Here is a 10,568-nt window from a genome sequence, read left to right on the forward strand (position 1 = left end):
ATATATGTAGGTGTGTGTATGTGTGTGTATATATAGGTGTGTGTATATATATAGGTGTGTGTATATATATGTGTGTGTATATATATAGGCGTGTGTATATATGTGTGTGTATATAGGTGTGTATATATATGTAGGTGTGTGTATGTGTGTGTATATATAGGTGTGTGTATATATATAGGTGTGTGTATATATATGTGTGTGTATATATAGGTGTGTGTATATATGTGTGTGTATATAGGTGTGTATATATATGTAGGTGTGTGTATGTGTGTGTATATATAGGTGTGTGTATATATAGGTGTGTGTATATATATGTGTGTGTGTATATATATAGGTGTGTGTATATATGTGTGTGTATATATAGGTGTGTATATATATGTAGGTGTGTGTATGTGTGTATATATAGGTGTGTGTATATATAGGTGTGTGTGTATGTGTGTATATATAGGTGTGTGTATATATGTGTGTGTGTATATAGGTGTGTATATATATGTAGGTGTGTGTATGTGTGTATATATAGGTGTGTGTATATAGGTGTGTGTATATATAGGTGTGTGTATATATGTGTGTATATAGGTGTGTATATATATGTAGGTGTGTGTATGTGTGTATATATAGGTGTGTGTATATATATGTGTGTGTATATATATAGGTGTGTGTATATATGTGTGTATATATAGGTGTGTATATATATGTAGGTGTGTGTATGTGTGTGTATATATAGGTGTGTGTATATATAGGTGTGTGTATATATATGTGTGTGTATATATAGGTGTGTGTATATATGTGTGTGTGTATATAGGTGTGTATATATATGTAGGTGTGTGTATGTGTGTGTATATATAGGTGTGTGTATATATATAGGTGTGTGTATATATATGTGTGTGTATATATATAGGTGTGTGTATATATGTGTGTATATATATATAGGTGTGTGTATGTGTGTGTATATATAGGTGTGTGTATATATATAGGTGTGTGTATATATAGGTGTGTGTATATATGTGTGTGTGTATATAGGTGTGTATATATATGTAGGTGTGTGTATGTGTGTGTATATATAGGTGTGTGTATATATATAGGTGTGTGTATATATATGTGTGTGTATATATGTAGGTGTGTGTATGTGTGTGTATATATAGGTGTGTGTATATATATGTGTGTGTATATATATAGGTGTGTGTATATATGTGTGTGTGTATATAGGTGTGTATATATGTAGGTGTGTGTATGTGTGTGTATATATAGGTGTGTGTATATATATATAGGTGTGTGTATATGTATGTGTGTGTATATATATAGGTGTGTGTATATGTGTGTGTGTATATATATGTGTGTATATATATGTAGGTGTGTGTATGTGTGTGTATATATAGGTGTGTGTATATATATGTGTGGGTATATATATAGGTGTGTGTATATATGTGTGTGTGTATATAGGTGTGTATATATGTAGGTGTGTGTATGTGTGTGTATATATAGGTGTGTGTATATATATGTGTGTATATATATGTAGGTGTGTGTATGTGTGTGTATATATAGGTGTGTGTATATATGTGTGTGTATATATATAGGTGTGTGTATATATGTGTGTGTGTATATAGGTGTATATATATATAGGTGTGTGTATGTGTGTGTATATATAGGTGTGTGTATATATATATAGGTGTGTGTATATGTATGTGTGTGTATATAGGTGTGTATATATATGTAGGTGTGTGTATGTGTGTGTATATATAGGTGTGTGTATATATAGGTGTGTGTGTATATATAGGTGTGTGTGTATATATAGGTGTGTGTATATATATGTGTGTGTATATATATAGGTGTGTGTATATATGTGTGTGTATATATATATAGGTGTGTGTATATATGTGTGTATATAGGTGTGTATATATATGTAGGTGTGTGTATGTGTGTGTATATATAGGTGTGTGTATATATAGGTGTGTGTGTATATATAGGTGTGTGTGTATATATAGGTGTGTGTATATATATAGGTGTGTGTATATATATGTGTGTGTATATATATAGGTGTGTGTATATATGTGTGTATATATATAGGTGTGTGTATATATGTGTGTGTGTATATAGGTGTGTATATATATGTAGGTGTGTGTATGTGTGTGTATATATAGGTGTGTGTATATATATAGGTGTGTGTATATATATGTGTGTGTGTATATATATAGGTGTGTGTATATATGTGTGTGTGTATATAGGTGTGTATATATATGTAGGTGTGTGTATGTGTGTGTATATATAGGTGTGTGTATATATATAGGTGTGTGTATATATAGGTGTGTGTGTATATATAGGTGTGTGTGTGTATATATAGGTGTGTGTGTATATATATAGGTGTGTGTATATATATGTGTGTGTATATATATAGGTGCATGTATATATATGTGTGTGTATATATATAGGTGCGTGTATATATATGTCTGTGTGTATATATACATGACGGAAGACTATTCATCCATAAAAAGGAAAGAAGTAATGGCATCTGCAGCAACCTGGATGAGATCAAAGACTATTATTGTAAGTGAAATAACTCAGAAATGGAAAACTAAACATCATATGTTCTCACGGATATGTGGGAGCTAAGCTATGAGGACTCAAAGGCATAAGAATGAGGCAATGAACTTTGGAGACTTGATGGAGGAAGAATGGAATGGGGATGAAGGATGAAAGACTACCAATAGGGTGCAGTGTATATTGCTTGGGTGATGAGTGCACAAAAATCTCATAAACCACCACTAGGGAACTTACATCACCAAATACCACCTGTACCCCAATAACCTATGGATAAATAAATAAATAAATAAAACAAAGCTGGCATTGTGCGATGAAAAAGGAAAGGCATTTGGGTGAGCGGTGCTGGATCAAATGAAAATACGCAGTGAGATAAATAACATCTAGATGGATTGTAGATATAAATGTGAGAATTAAAACCATCACACTGCCAGAAGATAATGAAAGACATTCTCCTTGTTATTAGAGAGGAGGGAAAAATCTTAAACTGGATTAAAAAGCTCTGGCTATGAAGAAAAAGAAACTTGTACTGATCAAAGACCCCACTAGGTTGTTTGTTTAAAAAGTCACTGATGAAAACATTTGCAATACCCATGACTATCAAGGGAATCATTACAGTGATAATGACAGTAGTATTTATAAATTAATAAAGAGTGTCAATAAAAGGGCAAAAGGCATGAACAGGCAATTCACCAAAGAAGGTCTCCAAATAACCAATGAACGAATGAAAAGTTGTTCAATCTCATTGACCCTTAGGAGAATGGCAGTTGAACCAAAATGAAACAGAATTACATTCCACTAGAAATGCTCTATTAATATTGCTGACCACACTAAGTGCAGGTGAGGGTGTGAGCAGCTTGCACTGCCAAAGCCTGCTGCTGAGTGTCAGCTGGGTCACTTCTCTGTGAAACTCTGCTATTGTCTCTTGAATCCCAAAACATGCATGTCAGCTAGAGTTTCTACTACTAGATGGATACCCAGCCAATATTCATACACGTAGAGAAAGGTTTTGATATGAGGTGGCATTAAAGTGAAATTGCAGCAATTATTCCCTGTGGTTTGAGGTTGACAGAATACACACTTACAGAAAAGAACTGAAACCAAGCAAGGGTTCCACCTGGCTTGATATAAAGTGAGAACCAATCCGAGAGAGTGCAGTGATCGTGGTGTCCACGTGGGAGGCGCATCTGAAGGTCTGTTGGTGACACCAGGAGGGGCTGAGGAGTGAAATGTAAATCCATTTGGGGTATTTCCTGGCTTCCTTGCTGCTGCCTTTATCACTTCACTCCCGAATCTCTCTAAGGTCTTGAGGCTGCCACGGTCAGCATGTGGTTGAGACACTCAGCTCACTCCACCGTGCAGGGGCACTTGGCCTTCCGATAACGCCTCCTCTTCCCCACTCCTGGTTTTGTGGTACTTACTTCACAGGCCGCCTCCTGCCTCCCAGGTCCTCTGTTTGCTTACCCAGCACACAGTTCCCGGTCAGAACTGGAACTTCTCAGCACTCCCTCTAGTACCTTTTCCTTTCTGGGACTTTCTGCTCTGGTAACTTCCTCCAGGCCCTTCTCTTCAATTACCACCTTGGTGCACACGTTCTTACCTTCAACCAGACCTCTGCTCAGCCCAGAGCTGACATGTGCACCTGGTGATCTCACAGCCACTCAGCTCTGGGTCCCCAACCTCAACCCACAGACTTGGGCGACTCTCTGTGAGCACCTCTCAGTGCTGGGGCCACTGTCCACCACGGTGTGCAGATCTCAGCACTTCCATAGCATGCAGTTGCTGTATTTATACAACTGCTCATTTTTTGTTTAATTCTCCTTTTACTGAATGGTAAATGCTGTTATTGTTGGACTGATTCTGACTTGGTCAGTATCGTATACCTGGGACACAGCAGGCATTCAGCACGGTTGCGGAATAACCAGCCAAATAACTACGTAGAGAATAACTTGTGAGTTAATGGATTTTTCCCTTCATGACAATGGCAGAATGTCTTCCTCCTTGTTTAGAAAATTGGGCTCTGCAGGCTTCATCCAGGGATGTGATCTCACCTCACTCTCCTGGGGTCACTGCGGTGACTTCTGCTTGCTCTGCTCTGCCGAAATGCGTCCCTGAGAGCCACTCCCATGGCTATGGAAGCTTCCCGGCAAGCCCTGCTCTGATCATCTGGCTGTGTTCTAGAACGGCAGCTCCTGTGTGCTGATTTCTAACTCACTGCAGGGTTAATGTTCATCTTGCTCTTCCATCTTCACCATCAACAATTAAAATCGGCTTTTTTCCATGCAGAAAATATACATTTTCTTACATTTTATCATTTACATTAGATCTTTCATGCTACCGCATTTTTACTTTTTCCAAACACATTTAGAAGAAAATTTGAGGAGACAGGTACTTTCTGAACTCAATTGTACCCACAGATTCTTTTTTTTCCTCAACAGAGTGAAGGATCATTTAATTTTTATGATTCTTTCAATGGGCGAGCTGAGAAAATTATAAACTGATAGTGGGATTTCTTAAAGACATTCTAGACAACAAGGGAAACATCACGTGTAATGTGGCAGGAATTCAGCCTCTGAAACATTGTAACAAATCCCCAGATCCATCTTACCACAGAAAAACAGATTTACCTTCCAGACGGTTTTGAGACCTATCTAAAATTCAGTATGTGTACCGAACCTTCTAATGTTCCTCAGGGAGGTTGTCTCAAGCTAAATAGCATCAACTTCACAGTGCATTTTCTCCTGACATCAGGATGTTGGCTGATCCGTAGCCAGAGTGAGATGTGCTCTTTTCCGCCATTTTCAGTCGATCTGCAAGACTTTAGCCGCCCTGCCTTGAGCTACCTCAGTAACCCTTTCTCCTGTCTCTTTGCAACCACGTATTTTTCCAATATGTGATTCCGATAATTACATCTTCAGTGTTGCTGAAGCAATTCGACAAATTGCAAATGCGATGTTCGTTTCATAAGGATAGTTTGGGATCATGAATTCTAATCATAAATAAAACATAAAATTTCTAAAATGCTGATGAAAACACAGAATCTAAGGCTATTTGATGCCTGGTAACTAGAGCACTAATCACCCGGTTAAAGATAGGTCCGTGCATAGATACGTACGCTGAAATTGCGGGTCCCGTCAGCAGGCCCGAATATTTACTTGCCTGTATTACAAGCTGTTCATTCTCGGACCTCAGATCACAGAATGCTCAGTTCTTGAAAACTAGTGGTGGAAAAGACACCATTTAAACTTATTTTGGCCTGGCCTTGAATCTCATTTTTGCAGCTTATGGGCAGTTTATTTTTATATTTGTATGGATATAAAGTTCTTCCAAAATGCACTATTTTTTAAAATTTAAAAACAGTAAAACTATTTTTTTGTAAAAATGGGACAAACGACCCTATTCCCACGGCCTTCCTCTTCACACCAAGTGGATCCCTGTGGGTTGGTATGAACAAGTCTGTAAAGATGCCCAGGCTGGGCAGGGAGCCACACGCCGGACAGCAGCCTCCCTCTTCCCGGCCCATCGGGGAGGCCGCCCTTCATGATTCCACCTGGCCCGTGGAGGAAGCGGCCCTTCCTGACTGATTCCACCTGGGCTACGGGCAGGGGAAGCTCTTCATCATGGATTCCACCTGGCCCATGGGGGAGGCCGCCCTTCCTGACTGATTCCACCTGGACTATGGAGGGAAGCCCTTTGTGATTCCACCTGGCCCATGGGGGTGTCAGCCCTTCGTACCCCTTGGAAACTGAGACTCCTCAAGTGGCCTCAGCATCTCCTTCTACCAGGCCCTTGCGAGGTAGGGCCCAGGTCAGGAATTGTTTTATTTTTATTTGAAACACATTAGTTGATTCCAAGATCTCCTCAGCTTTAGGTGAGGGGCTTATCTGGAGCTGTCCGTAGCTAACGTGTACTGAGAACTCACCAGCTCACCACCGCTCCTGGCCGCAGGCTCAGTCTTTGGTTCCCACTTTGCAGGTACCGAAGCAGAGGGTCAAGGGGCCCAGCAGGTGTCTGCAGCCCTGGAGCTGGCCAGGAGCCCAGGCCTTCTGCTGCCCACCCGGGGGTCCTCCCACCACAGGGCCCGACTCCCTCACTGAGCAGGGGACCGTCAGAACGCACCGCAGCCCCGGGGCCTGGGGATTCTCCCCGGGGGACAGATTTTGCCTTTGCCCCTCCTTGAAAAACAGCAGCCATTATCTCAGCAACATGGATCCGTTTTCCTTCTGCTCCATGTCTGTGCATTCCATATCCCATTTGAACAACAAAAACAGACAGCGTTTTTGAACATGATTGAATTTCCAATACATGGGCATTTGACAGGCTATTATTCTGAGTAGATAATTCTTGTTAGTGGTGTTGCTCTATGAATATTCATCCGGAAGTTTTCTGTACTGGAAAATGCCCATAATCCCACGAGGTGAGGAAACGAAATTACAAACATTGCGTCTCTTTTATCATGGAGAACCACATGCCAAATATATGTTTAACTTGGATGTGTGTCTGGAATGCAGGCTTTGCTTGTACAAAGCACGTGGGTTTTTCACAACGAAGAGCCGGGAAAAATGACTAAACTCTGACAGAGGAAGAGCAAAGACACCTCTAGGAAAGATCCAGTGAGACACAATCACAAAAGCTGGAGTCTTCAGCCACAGGGTACAAGCAGACTTTTCAAGAGCAGAACTGGATTTGCAAAGCCCAGAGATTATTCTGCAGAAGGATGGAAGAAAGAGAGATGGAAATTAACCTAGCAGTGGGTTGTGACAGAAGACAGCTAACACAATGAAGTCCAGTTTTACTGAGATTGAGACTTAACAGCAAATAGTTTTGAACATTAGGAATAATATTTTTCAATGACTCACGTGAACTTTATTTTTCTCATTTTGTGGTCTGAATTTTAGTGACCTTCAAAAACACTGTTGTTATCAAAGGAAAAATGATCTAAATGAATTTGATTACAGAAAAAAATAAAACATCCTCAGCATGTAAACAAGGGTGGATGAGCACGTTGGGTGGATGGGCAGTTTGGGTGGGTGGGCAGCGTGGATATGTGGGCACCTTGGGTGGATAGGGAGCTTGGGTGGACGGGGAGCTTGGGTGGACGGGCACCTTGGGTGGATGGGCAGCGTGGATATGTGGGCACCTTGGGTGGATGGGGAGCTTGGGTGGATGGGCAGCTTGGATATGTGGGCAGCTTGGGTGGATGGGCAGCTCACAGGCTGGGATAAGCCATGGCACAGAGCTACTGAAAACGCCAATGTCATCCTGGTGCTTACCATGAGGGAAGATGGGCAGACATGGGCATTCCCCCTGCCACACGCCGGGAACCTGTCAGTTCACACAGGAAATGTGGCGTTTTGTTCTGGGAGCCTGTTTTAAGAAGGACACTGACACACTGGTTCCCAGCAGGTGGTCACTTTTGTATCAGATGCTTCCTTTAAAACACAACTCCACAACACGTGTCCAGAATTAGCATTTTCATAGAGCATGTGGGCAGCTGTCTGCCGTGCAGCCCTGGACAATCAGGGCACAGTGATTTTACCACGTTAGCATAATTTCCATAAACTGGATTATTTTATAATGGTTTCTGTGTGTGTGTGTTTGATCTTAAAACTCAGAGGCAATACTCTTACTTACTTTTCTCAGTATTAATAAAACAGAGTGCACATACGGGAGCTTGGGTGTGAATACAGGGTAGAATAAATATCGCCGACCGTACACGTGTATCCCACACACTATCTTTCCTGTGTCTTCTCTCTATGAAAGTCTGTGAGTCTGCGTGGGGCGTAGCACAAGACGGGCTACATCGCTGGGCTACGAGACTCTGAAATTCAGGTTACGCAAAATCTCATCCAACAGGACATTCTTTTAAAAAGCGCAAGTAAATGAATACCTACTTTATGTAATAATGAAATGTCACAGAAAACTCAAACGGAAGGAAGTTCGGGTGGTATTTTCACCGTCGTAGGAATGATTCCCATCCAGGACGCAGCCTCAGCAGCGTTTCCTGTGCCTTTCACCTCAAAGCTCCTCGGGTAGTCCAAGCTCCAGGCCCACGTGTATTTCCACATTCACACTTACATACAGTTGTTTATGATGAAGCAAAAGTCCAAACAGTTTTACGGTGAATGTATGTAGATGGTATTCTAAAAGATAAGCTGTTACCTGAACTAAATCTTCTTGGGCCATTTCAGTTTCAGAACTGACATGCTGAGTGCTGTGAACAGCAGGCCTTACCCAGTGGCAGATCTAAAAGTGTCTGCACCCGCTGGGAAGAAGAACAGTATTTGAAAGCCACCCGGAGCAAGCCTCGCATGGGGACAAGTCCACCGCTGCTTTTCCCGCAGTCTCTCCCCTCTCCCTGCACCAGCCCGGGCTTCACACTGACGACGCACAGCTGGAATCACACTGGGACTTCACAGCAGAGCCGTAGTTTCGTCCTGGGCTGGCGTCTCATCAGTCCTCTGGCTGATTCACGGTGGGCGGGGAAGGGACCTCTTCACAGTGATTTCCACCTGGGTCAGGAGAGGAAGCAGTGCCCCCGGCCAGCGAGTATCCAGGGCCTGGGAAGGCCGAGCGAGCAGACAGACAATACTTGCACTTGTCTTCCTTGAGAGGAAGTCCCGGAGAAACACCTTGGACGCTTAGAAACAAGCCAGTGAGAGCGTCACGGTGGCCACATCCCTCAGGATGAAGCCTCAGCCACGGTCTCCTCTGCATGAGATGATAAGGACAGATAATTCACATGGAAATTTTATACCCAGACTGATGGAAATGCGATGACGGTTACCGCCAGGATTTAAGAACATGGGCTGGAAACACGCTCGGACCCTGCCCTCAGCCCATGCCAGCATCCCGTCCTCGACCCCGGCCTCGCCGGGAGACACCTGGCCCTTCCCTCAGACGTGGCTCTGTCAGTCAGCAGCCTGGAGGCCACTACCCACGTCTACCTGGTAGGATTTCAGTGTTTTCCTTTTTCTCTTACTGAACGGGCTGAATTTTTGACCAAGTTCATCGTTTGTTGTCATACACGCGGGGATAATGAGTTTTCCGATTGTTTTATAAACTTAGGAAGTCAGAGAAACCGTGATCTCTGTGTTTAATTTCCTCTTGGAAGGATGGCCGTGTGTTTACCCCTTTCGGGTTCTAAGTTTTCACTGACAATTTGAAAACATTTCTGATGAGGAAAAGAACATCACACCAGAAACCATGAGCCCTGTAATTTATAAATAAACCTTTTCAACAGATATTTAAGAATTAAAAAAAACTGTAAATGTTAATTAAAAACTTTTTTTTTTTGAGACAGAGTTTCACTCTTGTTACCCAGGCTGGAGTGCAATGGCGCGATCTTGGCTCACCGCAACCTCCGCCTCCTGGGTTCAGGCAATTCTTCTGCCTCAGCCTCCTGAGTAGCTGGGATTACAGGCACACGCCACCATGCCCAGCTAATTTTTTGTATTTTTAGTAGAGACGGGGTTTCACCATGTTGACCAGGATGGTCTCGATCTCTTGACCTCGTGATCCACCCGCCTCGGCCTCCCAAAGTGCTGGGATTACAGGCGTGAGCCACCGCGCCCGGCCAATTAAAAACTTTTAATATTTTTTCTAGTTTTTAAATTTTAAAAAGGGAAAAAATCATGGTGAAGAAAATTGCGTTAACCACATAGCTCAGGGCTGAAAAATCATGTAGGCAGACGGTAGGAGAGATGGACTGGACTCAGACACACACTGGCTTAGGAAACGGTGAATTAGGAAACCCGCCTTGGTCAGGGCAGGGGGGATTTATTTTGGTTTACAGTACTGTAAACGAAAAAGTGGCCGAAGCAGATCTCAATTAGTAGTTTATTTTGCCAAGATTGAAAAATGTCCCTAGGAAAAAGAAACACCTGTGACCCAAGCCTTTTCCAAGAGGGTTTTGGGAACTTTACTATTGCAGGAGGGGAAGAAGGAGGAGGGAAGGCAGGCGGGGGCGCAGCGAGGCTCGTGGCTGCAATCTCGTGGGCTTCTGATTAGTGCTCAGTGAATCCACGTTTTGC

The sequence above is a fragment of the Aotus nancymaae genome, unplaced genomic scaffold (genome assembly GCF_030222135.1).
Source record: "Aotus nancymaae isolate 86718 unplaced genomic scaffold, 86718_ANA_hifiasm-v0.15.2.pri h1tg000057l, whole genome shotgun sequence".
Lineage (NCBI taxonomy): Eukaryota > Metazoa > Chordata > Mammalia > Primates > Aotidae > Aotus > Aotus nancymaae.